Source organism: Anabrus simplex, chromosome 1 (genome assembly GCF_040414725.1).
Source record: "Anabrus simplex isolate iqAnaSimp1 chromosome 1, ASM4041472v1, whole genome shotgun sequence".
NCBI classification, from domain to species: Eukaryota; Metazoa; Arthropoda; class Insecta; order Orthoptera; family Tettigoniidae; genus Anabrus; species Anabrus simplex.
The window spans coordinates 945462827-945482885 of record NC_090265.1 but is presented as its reverse complement, the minus strand read 5'-3'; positions in this window follow the sequence as shown (position 1 = coordinate 945482885).

Sequence of the window (20059 nt, the reverse complement as noted above, 5' to 3'; positions counted from 1 at the left end):
TTCCGATCAGCGCTGCATTGGTGTTGCAAGGTGAAAATAATTCAGTTCTCAATACTGTGGTGGACTTTTTGAGAACCGCGGGAATAAGAATTTGACTTTGTGCTCTTCTCATTGTTGCCAGTGTTTTGTGTTTTGTTGTGTTTTATGTCGTGTTTTTTTACTAGGGGCTTTACGTCGCACCGACACAGATAGGTCTTATGGCGACGATGGGATAGAAAAGGCCTAGGAGTTGGAAGGAAGCGGCCGTGGCCTTAATTAAGGTACAGCCCCAGCATTTGTGTTGTTTCTTTTGTCTTGTTTGTTCTCCCCCTCTTCTCCCGGAAGAGAGATTCAGTAGTGTTCTCTACTTGAAGACTTCTTATATGTACTTTGCACTGACAATTTATATTTTTGTATGTGTGCTGTGAGTGTTCCTTGTACATGGAGGATGACCAAATGTTGTACTAGCAAAGGTCAATTAAATAAATTTTTAAAAAGTTACTTTCACCAGATCAACAGAATAATTAAAACTGAGAGGAATTATCCTCTTTGTGAAACTTACAACCTGACTTTTCATCCCTTTTACCATCATACCTTTGTCATAAAATTGTCGAGGTCTTTTTGTAGTCGTTACAATTCTGTAACTTATTTACGACTCTATATAGTATAACACCATCCTCAAGTAACATTATCTGTGATTCCATTTCTTTACTCATTTATATTTACATCAGAAAACCTAAAGGTCCAATAATACTGTTTTGCGGAATTCCTTCTTAATCATTACAGGATCAGAGATTATCCACTCTCTCGGAGTTCTATTTTCTAGAAATGTAGCCACCCATTGAATCATTCTTTTGTCTAGCCCAATAGCCCTCATTTACGTCAGAGGTCTCGCATGAACTACCCTATCAATAGCCTTGCGTAAGTCAATAGCGGTAAAGTTCATTTGCCCTCCTTAATCTAAACTAAGTGTCCGACTCGTTGGCTGAACGGTCAGCGTACTGGCCTTCGGTTCAGAGGGTCCCGGATTCGATTCCCGGCCGAGTCGGGGATTTTAACCTTAATTGGTTAATTCCATTGGCACGGGGGCTGGGGGTGTGTGTTGTCTTCATTATTTCATCCTCATCACGACGCGCAGGTCACCTACGGGTGTCAAATAGAAAGACCTGCACTTGGCGAGCCGAACCCGTCCTGGGATATCCCGGCACTAAAAGCCATACGACATTTCGTTTTTCATCTAAACTAAGTGCTGTAACTTGCTGGAATCCCATAAGTTCTTCATCACTAGAGCCTCACTTTACGAAACTCGAACTGGCTTCTGTCAAACGAGTTAGTAATTTCGCAAACATGTTTAATATAATCAGAAACAATGATTTTCCAGATTTTACACTCAACACATTTAAAGCTCACTGACATGTAATTATCTGCTTTATTTTTATCACCCTTTCCCTTGCTCATGGGGATTACTATAGCAGCTCTCCATTCCTTTGGTACATATGAAATGGCGTATGGCTTTTAGTGCCGGGAGTGTCCGAGGACATGTTCGGCTCGCCAGGTGTAGGTCTTTCGATATGACCTACGCGACCTACGCGTCGTGATGAGGATGAAATGATGATGAAGACAACACATACACCCAGCCCCCGAGCCTGCAATATTAGCCAATGATGGTTAAATTCCCGACCCTGCCGGAAATCGAACCCGGGACCCCTGTGACCAAAGGCCAGCACGCTAACCATTTAGCCAAGGAACCGGATATTCCTTTAGTATAGCTCCTTCATACAAACAGTATTCAGATATGGCACTACGTCCCAAATCCTTTAGTTTATCCCAACTGATTTTATAGCTTTCAATTTTTGTGTCTTGTTTAAATATGTTTACTATCACAGGTAAGCTTAAGTACTTCGCCAGTATTAGTAACCTCTTCTAGCTGAACATTATCCTTATATACAACTCCCTATTCATACTGCTGACTAAATACGTCTGCCGTCGGTAATTCCTCACAAAAACACTCTCCTTGGTCATCAATGATCCCTGGAATAATTCCTCCTGCCTTAAAGTACCTTTTCATTTTTCACTAAAATTTATATGACTGACAATTGTGCTTGCCATCATGTTATTCTCAGCTGACTTTTCTCCTAAATTCAGTTTTCTAATATGTGCCCTTAATTTCTCCTATTTCCACAACCGTTTCTGTTTCTTTTTAACTTGCACTTACTTTTTAATCGCTATACGTCTCTGTTATAATACAGTGGGTCTTTCCCACTCCCTACCACTTTTAGAGATACCCGTTGTCAAACTCCTCAACAATTGCTTTAAACACATCCCGTAGACTGTTTAAATTTTCTACCGATCTTCACCGATACCTCTTTTGAACTCACTCCCTGAGGAGAACCCTTACCCCGCGTTTTCCTTGACCTTAAAACATTAGCCGACCTGTCTTTCACAACTTCTCCTTCCTCCCCTCTCTCTTGCCAGCCTACTGTACCCTGTACATTAACTGATGGAGACCTACCTTCATTCCCGTCTTCTATTAATAGCCTAATTATCTCCCTCAAACTCGCAGTCTCTTCCCTCATATTTCTTAATTTCCACTCACACCCACAGTCCCTACACGTGTCTCACTCAGCCATTCTTTTATCTCTTCAACAACATATGAAATAATATGAAAATATGAACATTACATATCAGAGAAACGAGATACCGGGTACTACAACAGGATTTAACAATAAAACAAGCAGGATACTAACTGATTAAATGACTACTTATGTGTGTCCTAATTTTAAAATAATAGAAATAACAGCTAAAAACTATGCAGTTATTACAAATAAGTACATACACAGAGAGGTTATTATTACCGTATTTGTACTAGGTAACAGAAATGTAAACTTGTTTTAAATCTGAAATATCAAAAGGATTCCACCATGGTTACACACGAAGCAAGCAAGACACTAGGTAATGAAACAACTATACTACAATAGTATCAACTGTACTTTGGCGTATCCTAATTATAACAGGTTAACTGAAACAATAGAAGTGAAGTAAAACTAAATACTTAGGAGGATTATTATTTTTCTATCTACGCACTAAAAGAAATTAAAACTGCCCTTAATTGCTGAACTACCGAAAATACAACGGAAGACGTCTAAAATAAATTGTATCAAAATTATGCCTGAGACTTGAACTACTCGTATCGAATTATACGAATTTACTGAACTGTATGCCCACAGTGGAATAATATTTGAATTCGACGAGCAGCAATGATCACTGGAAATGGAATATAAAAATAAGCATGAAATATTGATTACGTTTTGTGGTCTTTTGTGGGTTTGTATGTTTATTCGAGGATGTTAACTCAGAAATACCATTCTTATCATGGTGCGTTTCCAGCGGAGGTGACTATTATTGTTTGGAGCGGAAATCAAACTAGGCAACCATCTCCTCTTGGGTTTGGAAGACCTAGGGAGTTGATGAACAGGAAGGAAAAAGGAAGAGCTCCGGCCCTCCGAAGAATGAGGGTATCGGCAAATTAAAGTGAAGATACAATGGACGGCGTGAAAATGTAAACCTAATACCGCCGGGGTTACGAGGGAAGAAGAGCCGAGGATCTTATAAACCTGTCCAGTGTTTTAAATTTAGGCGCATCTTACGGCAGGTAGGGCATACCGTGGATGTATTCTACCACCCCAACCCACAGGAGGATTTAGTGTATTTAAAATCATGTTGGAAATAAAACTATACCAAAAATCTACCAACGTAGAGTGTTGAATATTTCTTCCTTCATATAATAGTCACTACATGTCGTAGGATGTTGGCTCGTAAAATATCTTGTTGACAAAATCGGTGTTTACCCGACATAATTAATCAAAGAGAGCAAGAGGTCGCCCAGTAGAGTTCCGGTTTTTCTGCCATCTTGTGGAGTAAAACGTAACGTAGAAATTAGCAGAATAAATTCTGTTGAACTCAAATGGCTGCATTTAGCAGGCGAAGTCAAAATGTTTGTATTATTACTACTATTCACTGTAATACCGACCCTGCGTTTTAGAGGTAGTGTGTCAGCCTCTTACCCGGAGGGCCCGGGTTCGATTCCCGGCCAGATAAAGTTATGCAAGTAGATCGTATTAGTGGTACATATATTATAAAAGCACGCAATAAACAGCATGTTTGTGGAATGGTCCTTTCATCTTGGCGAGATAATTACAGACTGCGTGTAACAATAAGTTTGGGCCATACTTTCAGGTCACATTCTTCACACGTAGAAGAAGAAAATATGTTATTTGAACATGGGTCTAGAAACGCTTTATTTCCATGTTAGAACTAATTCCCTACAACTCTACATGTACATTAATGATGGGAGACGTACAGGAACAGAACGTAACAGCATATCACATGAAACTCCAGATGCGCTAATGCGGCGGGTTGATGAATGTATCAGTGCTAACAGAGTCTGGCCCAATGACTAAATGGTTAGCGTGCTGGCCTTTGGTCACAGGGGTTCCGGGTTCGAATCAAGGCAGGGCCGAGAATTTTAACGATAATTGGTTAATTCCGCTGGCACGGGGGTTGGGTGTATGTGTCGTCTCCGTCATCATTTCATCCTCATCACGACGTGCAGGTCGCCTACAAGAGTCAAATAAAAAGACCTGCATCTGGCCAGCCAAACTTGTCCTCGGACACTCCCAGCATTAAAAGCCATACGCCATTTCATTTCAGTGCTAACAGAGAGCATTTTGAAGATTTCTTGTAAGGAAGAGTTTCATGTGGTATGCTGACACGTTCTGCTCCTGTGTGTTTCCCATCATTAATGTACATAAAGAGTTTTAGAAAATTAGAGTGTTGACGGTAGATTCATTAAATCTCAGCCATAGACGCCCAAGAGAGTTTCGGTTTACTCGGTCTGCCATCTAGTGGGCCTAGAGTAAAACGGAACGTCGAAATTGACGAGCAGACAGCCAGATGGCGTCAAATTGAAATGTCTGCACACGGCAGCTGAGGCCATACGATTATTATTATTATTATTATTATTATTATTATTATTATTATTATTATTATTATTATTATTATTATTATTATTATTATTATTATTATTACTGGTAAGTAAAAAAAGAATCCAAGTGAAAACTCATAACTTCGGCATCTCATAATCGGTAGCGTTTGAAAGTTAAACACATGGCATTTTTATTGACTTTTCTAGAAGCAGAATTCATTTTTTAAATTTAATATTACGTCTGTCAATTTGATGTACGTCCTATCTTCATTATGCCAAGATGAGTGACTGAGGCGGTTGAGTGCTGATTTTCTGAGCCAAAATTGACAGCTTCCAATCCAGCTTAGTTTACTGGTATTTGACAATGGTTAAATACGCTAACCTCAAGTTGGTTGATTTACCGGCACATTAAAGAACTCCTGCGGACATAATGCTGGCACCTCTGCATCTTCGAAAACTGTGAAGGTAGTTAATAGATCGTAAATTAATTAATTAATTCATTCATTCATTCATTCATTTATTCATTATTCTTCTTCTTCTTATCTGGTTCCTTGGGTGAACGGTCAGCGTAATGCCCTTTAGTTAAGAAGACTCCAGGATCGGTTCGCTGTCGGATCGAGGACTTTTAATTGCGTATGGTTAATTCCTTTGGCTCAGGGACTGGATGTTTGTATTCATACACTTCTCTTTATCTACATACAACACATCACACTACCGACCGCTACGGAAACACGCAATAGTGAATGTATCTCTCCACATATTGTTGACCAGAACGGGCTCCGACCGTAAAAATGAGCTACATTCACGTCAGGTGCCGAGTTCAATCAATTACGAAACAGACAGGGAAATTATTGTTATTATTATTCAAAACATTACAGTTGGTAATACTATATATTATTCACTCGTAAGGGCATATGTTCGATTCCCTGTCAGGAAATCAAAATTATTCTTATTAGTATTATTATTTGGATTATTTTGGCGGGGAAGCAGTTCAAAACCGAAAGTGAATCTGTCGTAAAATTCCGTACGCCCATTTAGTGGGACTTCTATATGACAAGGATGAATGCCGTTGTTTTACTTTGGAGAAAGTTGATTGCATGCCGGGGTCATGTGCTGATCCAAAATATTAGACGTCTTGTTCCTAAATTTTTTGATTTCATTTGGGAAAAAGACCCCATTCCCTTCAGAGTGGACCGAGCACGTCTTTACAGGTTTGGTTATGCAGTTTACAGTTAACGGTTGAAAATCGCTATGAACACCGTCTTACTGATGGGGAGATCTCCAGGAGATGCGATACGTATATCCTGCAGTATAGTGCGAGATTGTCCGCCTCTGTGGTGTAGTGGTTAGCGTGATTAGCTGCCACCCCCGGAGGTCCGGGTTCGATTCCCGGCTCTGCCACGAAATTTGAAAAGTGGTAGGAGGGCTGGAACGGGGTCCACTCAGCCTCGTGAGGTCAACTGAGTAGAGGTGGGTTCGATTCCCACCTCAGCCATCCTGGAAGTGGTTTTCCGTGGTTTCCCACTTCTCCTCCAGGCGAATGCCGGGATGGTACCTAACTAAAGGCCACGGCCGCTTCCTTCCCTCCTCCTTGCCTATCCCTTCCAATCTTCCCATCCCTCCACAAGGCCCCTGTACAGCTTAGCAGGTGAGGCCGCCTGGGCGAGGTACTGGTCATTCTCCCCAGTTGTATCCCCGACTAAGAGTCTGAAGCTCCAGGACACTGCCCTTGAGGCGGTAGAGGTGGGATCCCTCGCTGAGTCCGAGGGAAAAACTGAACCTGGAGGGTAAACAGATGATGATGATGATGATGATAGTGCGAGATTAAGTGAACCTTATTTCTCTATGTTATTTGTATTCTAGTGTTTTCAGAGATGAAGAGTCTACAACGTGAGAAATATAACGTTGTCTCTTTTGTGGTCTTTGTGTACCGTAGTACATCTCACTAGTCATGTTTCAAATAACTTTGTAATTATTGTCACGAACATAGACTGGACTATCAGATTATAGAAATCGCTCTTCACACACTAATGAGTCATATGCAGCTATCGGAAAGTCGAAGTGAGCACAGTATCTGCCATGGAATAGTACATCACATGGTGGAGGACGTAAGAATTTCCAGATAATGGAAGGTGTTTAAAATTTATGGGGATATAAGTGTGATAACTCCATGTCATTGGAATCAGACATGTTAATGAACTGCTGTGTGTCAAAATTGCAACTTTCTTAAAAACTATAGCTTTTGAAGGGGCATTAAACAATTTTAATAATAATAATAATAATAATGATAATAATAATAATAAATGCGTGTTTTACAGAGCTAGTTGTCTTCCTGGTACGGATCGAGTAGTTGTAGGCTAAGCTTGTATAGCAGGAGATGACGTTTTGATAACCACAGTTGGCAGTCCTGACGATAGTTCTCTCTGGCTTCCCTTTTTCAAACGAGGCGAATGCTGCCGCTTTTGCTGTATCCTCCTGAGGCCCAGAACATTTCTCTCTTGATCAAATGTCATAAAATTGCATACTTTTTTTTAACGGTGTCTTGGTGGGAGACAGTGAAGTGAGAAGCATATCACACCAAGGTAAATGAATTCCGAAAAAAATGGAACACCAAAAAAGGTCAATTTTTTATTTATTTTATTTTTAAAATATTTCTTTTATGAGATATTCGATTTTAAAACAGTGTCCTTTTAAAAGGACACCAGGCCTCAGGAGGTATATGAACTTAGTCGGAGCTGTATATGAACTAAGTTAGTCGGAGTTTTATATGAACTAAGTTAGTCGGAGCTGTATGTGAACTAAGATTGTCGGAGCTGTATATGAACTAAGTTAGCCGGAGCGGTATATGAACTAAGTTAGTCGGAGCTGTATATGAACTAAGATTGTCGGAGCTGTATATGAACTAAGTTTGTCGGAGCTGTATATGAACTAAGATTGTCGGAGCTGTATATGAACTAAGTTAGCCGGAGCGGTATATGAACTAAGTTAGTCGGAGCTGTATATGAACTAAGATTGTCGGAGCTGTATATGAACTAAGTTAGTCGGAGCTGTATATGAACTAAGATTGTCGGAGCTGTATATGAACTAAGTTAGTCGGAGCTGTGTATGAACTAAGTTAGTCGGAGTTTTATATGAACTAAGTTAGTCGGAGCGGTATATGAACTAAGTTAGTCGGAGCGGTATATGAACTAAGTTAGTCGGAGCGGTATATGAATTATGTTAGTCGGAGCTGTATATGAGCTAAGTTAGTCGGAGCGGTATATGAACTAAGTTAGTCGGAGCGGTATATGAACTAAGTTAGTCGGAGCGGTATATGAATTATGTTAGTCGGAGCTGTATATGAGCTAAGTTAGCCGGAGCTGTATATGAACTAAGATTGTCGGAGCTGTATATGAACTAAGTTAGTCGGAGCTGTATATGAACTAAGATTGTCGGAGCTGTATATGAACTAAGTTAGCCGGAGCGGTATATGAACTAAGTTAGTCGGAGCTGTATATGAACTAAGATTGTCGGAGCTGTATATGAACTAAGTTAGTCGGAGCTGTATATGAACTAAGATTGTCGGAGCTGTATATGAACTAAGTTAGTCGGAGCTGTGTATGAACTAAGTTAGTCGGAGTTTTATATGAACTAAGTTAGTCGGAGCGGTATATGAACTAAGTTAGTCGGAGCGGTATATGAATTATGTTAGTCGGAGCTGTATATGAGCTAAGTTAGTCGGAGCGGTATATGAACTAAGTTAGTCGGAGCGGTATATGAATTATGTTAGTCGGAGCGGTATATGAACTAAGTTAGTCGGAGCGGTATATGAACTAAGTTAGTCGGAGCTGTATATGAACTAAGATTGTCGGAGCTGTATATGAACTAAGATTGTCGGAGCTGTATATGAACTAAGTTAGTCGGAGCTGTATATGAACTAAGATTGTCGGAGCTGTATATGAACTAAGTTAGTCGGAGCTGTGTATGAACTAAGTTAGTCGGAGTTTTATATGAACTAAGTTAGTCGGAGCGGTATATGAACTAAGTCGGAGCGGTATATGAACTAAGTTAGTCGGAGCGGTATATGAATTATGTTAGTCGGAGCTGTATATGAGCTAAGTTAGTCGGAGCGGTATATGAACTAAGTTAGTCGGAGCGGTATATGAATTATGTTAGTCGGAGCGGTATATGAATTATGTTAGTCGGAGCTGTATATGAACTAAGTTAGTCGGAGCGGTATATGAACTAAGTTAGTCGGAGCGGTATATGAATTATGTTAGTCGGAGCGGTATATGAACTAAGTTAGTCGGAGCGGTATATGAATTATGTTAGTCGGAGCTGTATATGAGCTAAGTTAGCCGGAGCTGTTCGTCTTCTTACTCCCAAATCTGCTCACCCTAATGATTACAACATTTTTGCAACACTATTACAGAACAAATCGTGCTTTGGATATCTTCCAGTTCTCGAATGGAGTAATCCTGATGAGGGTTTAATACACTGAAACTATACTCTAATTGGGGTCTTACAAGTGACTCATTTGCGCTCTTACATTACTGGGTGCCCAACCTTTTTCTGTTTCTCTACGGGGTTGAGTATGAAGTGAGACGAATCTTCGTAGACGCTCTTCCTCACGTCAACCTCAACAGAGGAGTTAATGAGATGAAATGAATGATGTTATATACGATAGTATGGAAGGGCTGGGTGAAACCTGGTACCTTCATATAGCTTCCTGTCAAATAGCACCAAGGGGTCTGCTCAAGGCTTAACATCTCCATTCGACGGATGAATCACCATTAATATCGTCGTATGTCCTCACGCCAAATGAACCCTGCGGATAGGTTTGGAACTGAAGCTAGGCTTTTGGCATGCAATGCAGTGATTGGAAATTATACACCACCACCTCTCCTACACTGCCTACCAACATTCTGATGGTGAAATTCTTTTTTCGACTAACGGAACTCGAACTGGATAACCACGGTGTCATTAAAATATAGACTTGGCACTTTAGCGATCATGGTCACCACGCGGGCTCTTTACTCCTTAATATAACCCCCAAATACCCTCATAAACATATGAAGAAATTTGTAACCTTTATTTGCAGTCCCATTTATGTGATTACCCCAATGTAGATGAAAATCCCCAGCCTGTTCCCAGTCATTCGACCAGGTCTGGAATGGAATGATAGGAATTATGCCGGCTGCCGAAGCCTGTCGCACTCCTCTGGGACAATGATTGACTGACAGAAGCAAATTAAATGATATTGAAGAGTGTTGCTGGAATGAAAGATGACAGGGAAAACCGGGGTACTCGGAGAAAACCCTGTCCCGCCTCCTCTTTGTCCAGCACAATTCTCACATGAAGTGACCAGTATTTGAACCATGGAACCCAGCGGTGAGAGCGCACTGCCGTCTGAGTCACGGAAAGAGATATTTCCTTATATTAACAGCTGTATACTTACAGTGATTACCATGAGGTACTTTCAATCCATCAACACAGTAACTTTTCCTCTTGGTGAAAGTTACAACCTCACTACCTTGTTCTTTAATAAGTCGGTAACATGTTCTAAATAGGTATTCGGCATTTAATATGTACTCTCAACTGCTATCCAGCTGTGCTGAGATTCGATATCACTATCTTGAGCCTTGGAGGTGAGTTCATAGCCAACTGTACCATGCAGTTGCTGACCTGAGGTTGAAGTGCCTATACGACAAGCTCTCGATTCTTAATCCTGGAAAAGTAACCTTACTCTCCAGAAACATGAATGGTATGCTGTGGCTCTGAGTACCCCAGACGAGAAACACAGCTCTAATATATTACAATTATGTATGACTAAAAACTGCAAATACATATGAGTAAAATGAACCTTGTGTCACAGGATACTATAAACATTCAGGTTATAAAATAACTGTGTGAATATTATAAAAAACAAAATGTTAAATATATTTAATTATTTTTGTATTCATTCTTTGTTCATCATTGAACGCGATCACAATTTTCACTTCTCACAATCACAACAAAACACCAAGGTGTGAGATATACAAAGGTTTTGCATTCTGAGCACACCACAGTTGTATTGGGATCCTTGAATTTTGAAGTATGGTAAACTGCATATTCCTCACTTTAATTGTAATTGTAAAAATTACAAACATCTTTCAAGGTCAATTCTGAATTATCCGAGAATATTGGACAGATTGATTATAAATTATCTGACCACCTCAAATGGATTTGAAGTCTGTGCATCATTAAAGGCTGCATCATTTCTTCCGATTTGAAGAGAAAACTTTCCCTAGATTTTAGTTCTTGATTAACTACTCGAAAAATATACTCTTTGTAGGTTATGTATCTATTTAAGCATGCAGTGTTTATCAGAACAATCCTCAAAAAGATTTATATCACACTCTGACCTGTCTAAATTGTATACAGTTTGTGTGAGCATCACTTTGAAGACAATACTGAACCCTTCAACTTGGCACAATTATGGGTTCAATACATTTTGTTACATCAGGACCTACAGAGTTATATTTGAGATAACTTTCAAAATTAATAGGCCTATTAACAATAGAAGAAGAAAAGGTTACATTAACCGTATTGTGGCGTACTGAATGCCCTAGATACACGGCTTTGTTTATAGATAACTGACGCTGCTCAGAGTACATACATTAACAGAAAGACGTTCGAGATCAAGTAAAAGTAACAATAAATAATGCTATTTTGCTTTACGTCCCACTAACTACGTTTACGGTTTTCGGAGACGCCAAGCTGCCTGAATTTAGTCCCGTAGGAGTTCTTTTATGTGCCAGTAAATCTACTGACACGAGGCTGACGTATTTGAGCACCTTCAAATACCCCCGGACTGAGCCAGGATTGAATCTGCCAAGTTGGAGTTAGAAGGCCAGCGCCTCAACCGTCTGAGCCACTCAGCCCGCTTCAAGTAAAAGTCACAGGAGGTGGGAGCTTATCAGGTGTGAAAACATAGGTAATTGGGCAACGGAAGTTTCTCGGGGAATTGAGTGCCCCACTGTACTCTTCCAGAGTTAAGTAGTTGATATTTCAAGCTTAGAGAATGAAATACAGGTCTGTTTTCCGATCTCAACTTTCCTTCTTATCATTAGCCTCCCTCTTAGGGAAACGACGCTCCTGGTGGATATTTCTTTGTACTCCCATGCAGGTTGTGAAACGTTTCAACTTGGCGAGATAAGTTGAGAGTCTGGTATTGCCAGTGTTATGTTGTCATTTCATCGTGAGGTCTGAGTTCCCAGTGTTGACAGTATGGTCAGTGGCTCTCCTGTTTGTGCACCATGTCATGTGCGCCATCAATCAAGCATGCTCACCATGCTCGCAAATCAACAACCTCACATCCTGAAGCAATAGTTAGCCTTACATGATCAATGACAATGTCACAAACGTCTATTTACCTGAGCGCAGAGACGAATAATCGCTGCTCTAGTCTAAGAATGAGCTATACTATCAGACACTCATTTTGATTACTACTATATTCGCAATTTAGTCCGTAACCCACTGAAAAATATATTTTATGAAATGTTGGTCTCCTGAAAAGTCACAAAGCGAGCGTCATACTTCTTCGAAGTTTTTATTTTGGGCGTGAAAGGTCACCAAAATGGCGCTGGAGTTCTCCAGCGAGAATTTATTTATTTATTTATTTATTTATTTATTTATTTATTTATTTATTTATTTATTTATTTATTTATTTAGTTTATTTATATCGTATCAGTCCGCCTCTGTGCTGTAGTGGTTAGTGTGATTATCTGCCACCCACGGAGTCCCGGGTTCGATTCCCGGCTCTGCCACGAAAAGTGGTACGAGGGCTGGAACGGGGTCCACTCAGCCTCGGGAGGTCAACTGAGTAGAGGAGGGTTCGATTCCCTCCTCAGCCATCCTCGAAGTGGTTTTTCGTGGTTTCCCACTTCTCCTCCAGCCAAATGCCGGGATCGTACCTAAATTAAGGCCACGGCCACTTCCTTCCCTCTTCTTTCTCTATCCCTTTCAATCTCCCCATCCCCCGATAAGGTCCCTGTTCAGCACAGCAGGTTAGGCCATCTGGGCGAAGTACTGGTCATTCTCCCCAGTTGTATCCCCTGACCCAATGTCTCACGCTCCAGGACACTGTACTTGAGGCAGTAGAGGTGGGATCCCTCGCTGAGTCCGTGGGAAAAACCAACCCTGGAACGTAAGCAGATTAAGAAAGGAAGATATCGTATCGACCAACTTTGGACTACATCATTTCAACTGGCTACTTCTGACTTTGATGTCTGCCCAGTACTTCGGAATGCGTTCTCGCCGCCCTTCTTTTCGCTCCTGTGTCCATGACTTTCCAGTTTTTAATTTTGACTTGTCTCGGAAACCCTGGAACGCTTGAAATTTCTTTTTTGGGACACGATCCTGGATGTCGTTATGTATGATTACCACTCCTTCAAGTTCTCTATCCACCTTAATGAACCAAGCCCCCTTGGTTTTCTTCTGATGAAAGAAGGTAATGATCCAGTTGGTCAGTCTTGTTGGGTGCATTCGTGTCACATGCTCATAAAATATAATAATTCTTCTTTCTCGGGTGGTATCGGTAATCTTCTCTACGTGGGTGTATAGTTAGTCGTTACGCCGTCTTCTCTCCTCCCCATTGTCGTTGACGGGACCTGAGGTCTTTCTCAAAATCTTCCTCTCTTTGGCTTCCAGTTTCTAGATCAGGCCGTTTTTGTTCATTGCAAGACATTATGAAGCGTGTAAGACTTCTGGACGGAAGACACTGCAGTAAAGCCTCATCTTTGCTTTGAATGATATGGACCTTTTGTTGTAGATGCCCTTGGTTAAATGGTACGCCATTTCCATTTTGTTCAACCGTAATGTAAAGCTTCTTTTCTTTATAAATGTATTTATTTATTTATTTATTTATTTATTTATTTATTTATTTATTTATTTATTTATTTATTTCAATCCTGGCTCAGTCCGGTGGCATTTGAAGGTGATAAAATACGTCAGCCTTGTGTTTTATTAGCACGTTAAAGGTCTCCTGCGGGACTAAATTCCGGTACCTCGGCGTCTCTGAAAACCTTCAGAAATAGTTAGCGGGACGTAAATACAGCAACGTTATTATATTTGTATACCAGGACTACAAACTTTAACATAAATGCATTTGATGAAGTGAGACACACAGGTGAAAATATTGCAAATTTCTTTAAGAAGACATTAGAAAATTGGAGTCTAACGGATAAAGTAGTGACTGTGATTAACGAAAACGGTCGTAATATACTAAGTGCGGTGACTCTCGAAAACTTCCCCCATTTGTCGTGTGTAGCTCATATATACACTAAAACTTGTTCTGAAAAAGGGGCTTTTGAGAATATTGAGGCGTTATGTAGAAAATTACTAGAAGGTTTCAAACATTCCTCAAAATCCACAAAGTTTCATACCACTACATCGCCTCATTCAAGAGAAACCTACACAATGGAATTCAACTCTTAGTATGCTAAAAACACTCTAAAGAACTGCAATGAGAACATAATAATTTATTGATTAATTCATTAAATATTTCTGATCAAGCAAATACTTACCTAAATTCTTCTACAATGACAGCGTTCGAAACAGTCCTCTTTGTGAACAGTGTCACATCTCATCTTCAGAAGCCATCACACAGTGGATCAGAAATTTTGACTGTAAGATAGTCATTGATGAATGGAATGAATATGCTGAACGATGACATTGAAGAGAACGAAATACGCCATGTTCCAATGCAACGCTGTTGGACCTCCCCTTAAAAGGACGAATACTTTGCAGTTCGAGTGCTCTCAATACTGCTACAGACATATTGCCACTTGCTAATCAACAGGAAGAGCCTGTATCTACAACTGAGGAGGTAAACTTGTAGCTCCATTGTAGTATGCTATGTATATCCCGTGAAATTGTAGATCCAATGACTTATCATAAGTTCGACAGTGACATAAGGCTGCAGCCAGTCTCGCAAAGCTGTGTGTTCCCTCGTATAAGATCGGAATTATAAACTCCACAGCAAATTAGGTTGCTTGCTTGTTGAAACCTTTAACTCTCACATGTTTAGTTTGCGTACATGTACAGTGGCTAAATATGTGGACAATTCAATAAAGTCGAATGTTATGCTTGACAGAAGCCATTGATATCGAGCCTTATTGAATTTGGTGGTGTCTACAAAAGTTCAGTGGCTTAATATTTGGCTACTTTGTGTTCTGCGTGTCGTTTCCTGCACTGTGCTGCCACCTGGGATGAGAGTGGCTAAATATTTAGACACAGAGTTCTTGTGTACCTAGCAATATCCCTTGTTGTCTATATTCTCAGTTTGTTGCTAGTGTTTCCGCAGTCATTGCCTATTATATCTCGATATTTTCATATAATGATATTTAACCATTTTATATAATCCATGTGAAGCTAATAGATAATAGTGCATTTATTTAGTCACCAGCCTTTTGCCAGCGCAAATGAACAGTAGCTAAATATTACGCCATCAGGTTCTGACATTTCTTGAAAGGTTTTTGTGTAAAAACAATATCAAGTCAAATGACATCCAACCTACAGTTACCTCTGCTACAAATAATGTTCTTGCAATAAAGAATGCAATTTGATCACTCAGAGAAAATTCAGGCAGCTAAATATTTATCCATTAACCTATAAATGGTTTTCAGGTTTTCAGATAATAATGTTTGTTGTCATTTGGAATATTCTATCCACTTTCAGAGAAATGGTTTCAAGTATTAATTGCAGCGTAGTAAGAAAGGAACTTGCCCCGCATTACGCACTCTTTTGTTCTTCACCAGGTCCTCTCATTAGCAGGCCACTCCTCTCCCCAACTGCAGCAGTGACCACATTCATGAACATTTCATTAATATTAATACGAATGTGGTATCAGTTTTCTCCTGGTATCGGTGAAACATTTACATAATGTTTAGGTTGGACCGCAATAGTTATGAATTGCCTGCTTGAAACAGTAAGCATTTACTAGAAAAGTAAATAACTTCACATGGTAAAACATGATTACTTTATTCAGGAGCGGTGATTGGGATTTAGTAGTGGGGTGGGGGCGGAGGCAAATAAATCTATAGATAGCAAAAATACAGGGGTTCTGGGAGATATAGCAATATGGTATGTATTTTATGCTCTCTGAGAGAATTTCGACAGAGGTATAAAGGCTGACAGTTAAACAACTTAACTGTGGTAATAATAGCTTTCTTTAAGATTTCGATTCAGTACTATACAATAAACTTTCACCAAAGGAACAATTAGAATGTATTACAATTAAACCGAAGTACGGCATGATTATACCATAAAAAGCCATTTAATACTTCACTACACACTAAGAAAGTAACAGAGTCCAGATAGAAGTACACAGACACATTAACTGACTGAGACTGCCAGACTGACGGATGCGCGTAGCAAATGGGTGAATCATATCAGATTGTCAATGAACTTGGCAAAAATACACCCCTGCTTTCCTTCCTCAAAACACATGATATACCGAGAGTCAACTCAAGACCTAAGCGGTCCCTTTGATGTTAGCCAGACTTCTGGTCAGTGAAGAGGCTTCCGCGGCGGTAAATAGTTCCTAGGTTTGTTACTTGTTTCTGAAGTCAAGAGCTTCCCTGAGTTTCGTTCGATATTCTGGTGAACTGAGTTGACCAATTACAATTTTTTGCCCTGTAAAAATATGGGAAAAATTTGACAAGTTGTGTGTTATTTGGATTCGTTACCAACGCCTATCTTTCATACTCATATGACTGTGAATAGTTATTGTTCTCGGTGGTATTTGTAGCAAAATATGTAATTACTCAACATGAGCATGGTATCTTATTGAATTGTGTACTTACTAAGCTTTGTTCAAGTTTATTCCATTGCTGTTTTGTTCGCTTAATTTTTACGACGTGAGGATGAATGCAAGAAAACTGTTGGCAATACTGGCTGTAATGGCATGCTCAGTATTCATAATGGCTGCCAGCTGTGAGCTTGAGTCACCACTCAAACAATGTAAAGCTAATAAACGTGGAGAGAAATTAAGTAAGAAGTCTAAACAAATTGTCCTGAACGTTTTCTGTAGCTTACGAGATGAGAATTTGCTATGGACTGGGGAAGAAGTGGTGGAAATGCCGCACAGCTGACCGGCATTCTACGTACAGTGTTTACACGGCTTGCGCCGAATTTAAAGGAATTCATATGTTTTCTTGTGGTACTATATCTTATGTTGCTGCCCTGTGGTTGTTTATATATATATGTCGTGAGTGTTTCTGACGACACGAATTCCTAAAGTCGCTGACAATGTAGTTTTAGTTATAATAAAGTGTCTGAATTATGTAAACAAGCAATCAAGGCGACAAGGAAAGTGATACAAAACGTTACTCACCTAAACTACATGCCAGATTTATGCGACAGAAAACGCTTGTTCGTTTGGCTGTTCATCAGTAGGCCTATGTATCAGCTCATTTCGAACTATGTACTCGCCGTGAGTAAAGCAGAAAGGACCTTAACACGGTATAGGTATAGGATCATTAGCGTACTCGAAATATTATTAAAACTTTAAAAAAAAATTTGTACCCTACTTTCTTTTCGTAACTGTCCTCTACCTGCAGAAATGTTGTCATGAGGAGATCATGAGTTCGTTTTAACTTTCCAAAATACGAGACAATATTTACAACATTCCAGGAAGCACTGTATTTTGCATTACCACTCACAGATGGGTTTTCAGCTTGTTGGACTGTGAGAAACTGCCACTGACAGTCGTTGCACGAGAGCGGAATCGTATACATATGTCGTCATACGTTCCGTTATAAGTCTCCATGTGTCTCAAACAAATTGCATTATGAAATAATTCGTCAGTAATTTGTAGGTTGTACATGATCAATAAAGGAATAAATAAATACGGTACGTAATCAAAGTACAATGATGTGAAAGGAACTAATTTCTTTTGATGCTACACTATTTCAGAATGAAGTGTTCGTCAGATAATACTTGACGTTAACAATAAGGCAGTTGTGGCGGAGACGGAGATCCTAGACGGGAAGGGGAAACAGGGGAAATACACGTGGAAGGATACTTTTCCTCAGCTCTCGAGTTGACTTTCACCATAGAAGTGCGATTACTATCTGATGGTACAAATCTGCACGAAGCCTCGCGTTTGGTGGGGAAAGTAGGGGAAGCGAGGTAGTGGAGGGGGTAACTACTGCTGAGCTACTGGGAGTGAAATGAAGCCTTGTCTCACTAACGTAGTTGCCAGGAGCCGCTGTGAGCACTTCGGTAGCAACTAGTGAAGTGAACATTCCTCCCCTCTGTCATGCTGCAGCACATGGACTTCTCCGCATACAGATCTCACTTAGTGCGCCGTCAGATACCAATCGCGCTTCTACATGCTGCTCCGCGAGAGTCCTCTACTTGCTATGGCGCTGTACTGTAACCGTTCACTACCACGGCATAGGCACGTCATGAGGTCCAGCTAATATTATTTGCCGTTTTCCGCGACATTCTGCGACATATAGTGTCATAATGAACATTTTTCGCCAAGTTCGGGACACGAATGGCACTGCGACAGCTCGGAGAGCGGAGGTCTAATTACGCGCACCGAGAGAAAAAGAGCTATGTACAGCGAGCCCTTGAAATAGCGCTCTCACTTCGCCGACAGAGAAAGATGATAGCACACCAAGTGCAGAAGGATATTTAGGTCAGAAGGCGGAGTCTATTACGGTATGTTAACGCGAGAAATAGAAACGATTAGCGATTTCCCCGCATATTCACTGCTGCCAACCCACAGTGTTAATTTGTTAATGATAATAATAATAACAAATTTGGATCTAAGCGATCTATATTTACGAGGAAGGACTCATCTGAACCGGGGTATTTTACGCTAATTAATGATGTCAATGTATGAAATACATCAAGTGCATCAGTGATGACGCACTTCAAACAGGTGTGCGTAATTGCTAATAGATGTTGAAGGTCCAACCGCGAGACAGAGACGAGGGGTTCCCCACGATACAGTGGCTTGAGCGGCAATTCATACTGTAAAGCTTACGAGATTACGACCGATTCCACGATGCGATTTGAATGAAACTCAATCAGTGGAGAGAAGAATTTAAGGGCTAGAATTTGACTCCTCACTGGACTCTGAGAAGTAAATTCGAACGGAGCGATTTTTCGCAAGTAGGCGTTTCTTACCACCTCTCCAGGCGACAAGCCAGATTCACTATATAAGAAACCTCCGCACCAGGCCCACAACTCATTATTCCATTCTGAAGCAGTCTGTATACTTTCGTGGTCGAACGACGTTATTCATAGTGAACCAAGTGTTGCTCAGTCATACTGAAGTATATTACGTGATATTAATTTTAAACTAAGTGAGTTAGAGAGAAGTTTATTCCGTGCTCAACTGAGACACGTGTGATATCATTATTCTGTGGTGTAAAACAGTGATTATGATGTGCGAATAAAAACGCCTGTAATTTCGTATTAACATATTCAGGGAGTGCAGACTGTTAGATTTAACAGCGGCTCATGTGTGTAACATTTAAAGAGCGGGCAGCGTCTGTTGATTACTCGAACTTAGAGAGATGTCGATATGTCCTACCAATGATTAATGGCCGTGATTAGGGCAAGCACAGTGTCGGGAGCGCTAATTAAACTAATAAGAAGTGCTAGTGTAGCCAGGAAATAGTGTCTGAAGGAAAGGGTGACGCTCAGATAAATCACGGAAGGTACTAACTGTGACTTGTATAAAGAGGGAAATAAGTAGCGAGCTTCAGAGACTCGATCGTTACTCGGTTAGTGCACTTGAACCCATGAGTGTTTCTAGCCATGTCAGGTTAATTGATGAGGCATAAAACAGTACATCATTAACCAAATTTCCCATGTGCTTGTATGTACGAGAGGGCTCGTGTAGTCCAAGGTAAGAACCTACGAGAACGGGGCTGGTGTGCCTGCAATCTTTAGGGAGCATCCAGAACTTGCAACTGCCGGAGACCACAGTTCGAGACATCATGAACGGGGCTCAGAAGCAGACGAACCGGAGATTCTCTGTTAACGAAGCCGCAGTGATGGCAGCTTAAACACCCCAGATGTACCTCTCGTGACAGCCGACTCCAAGCAGAGACGTTA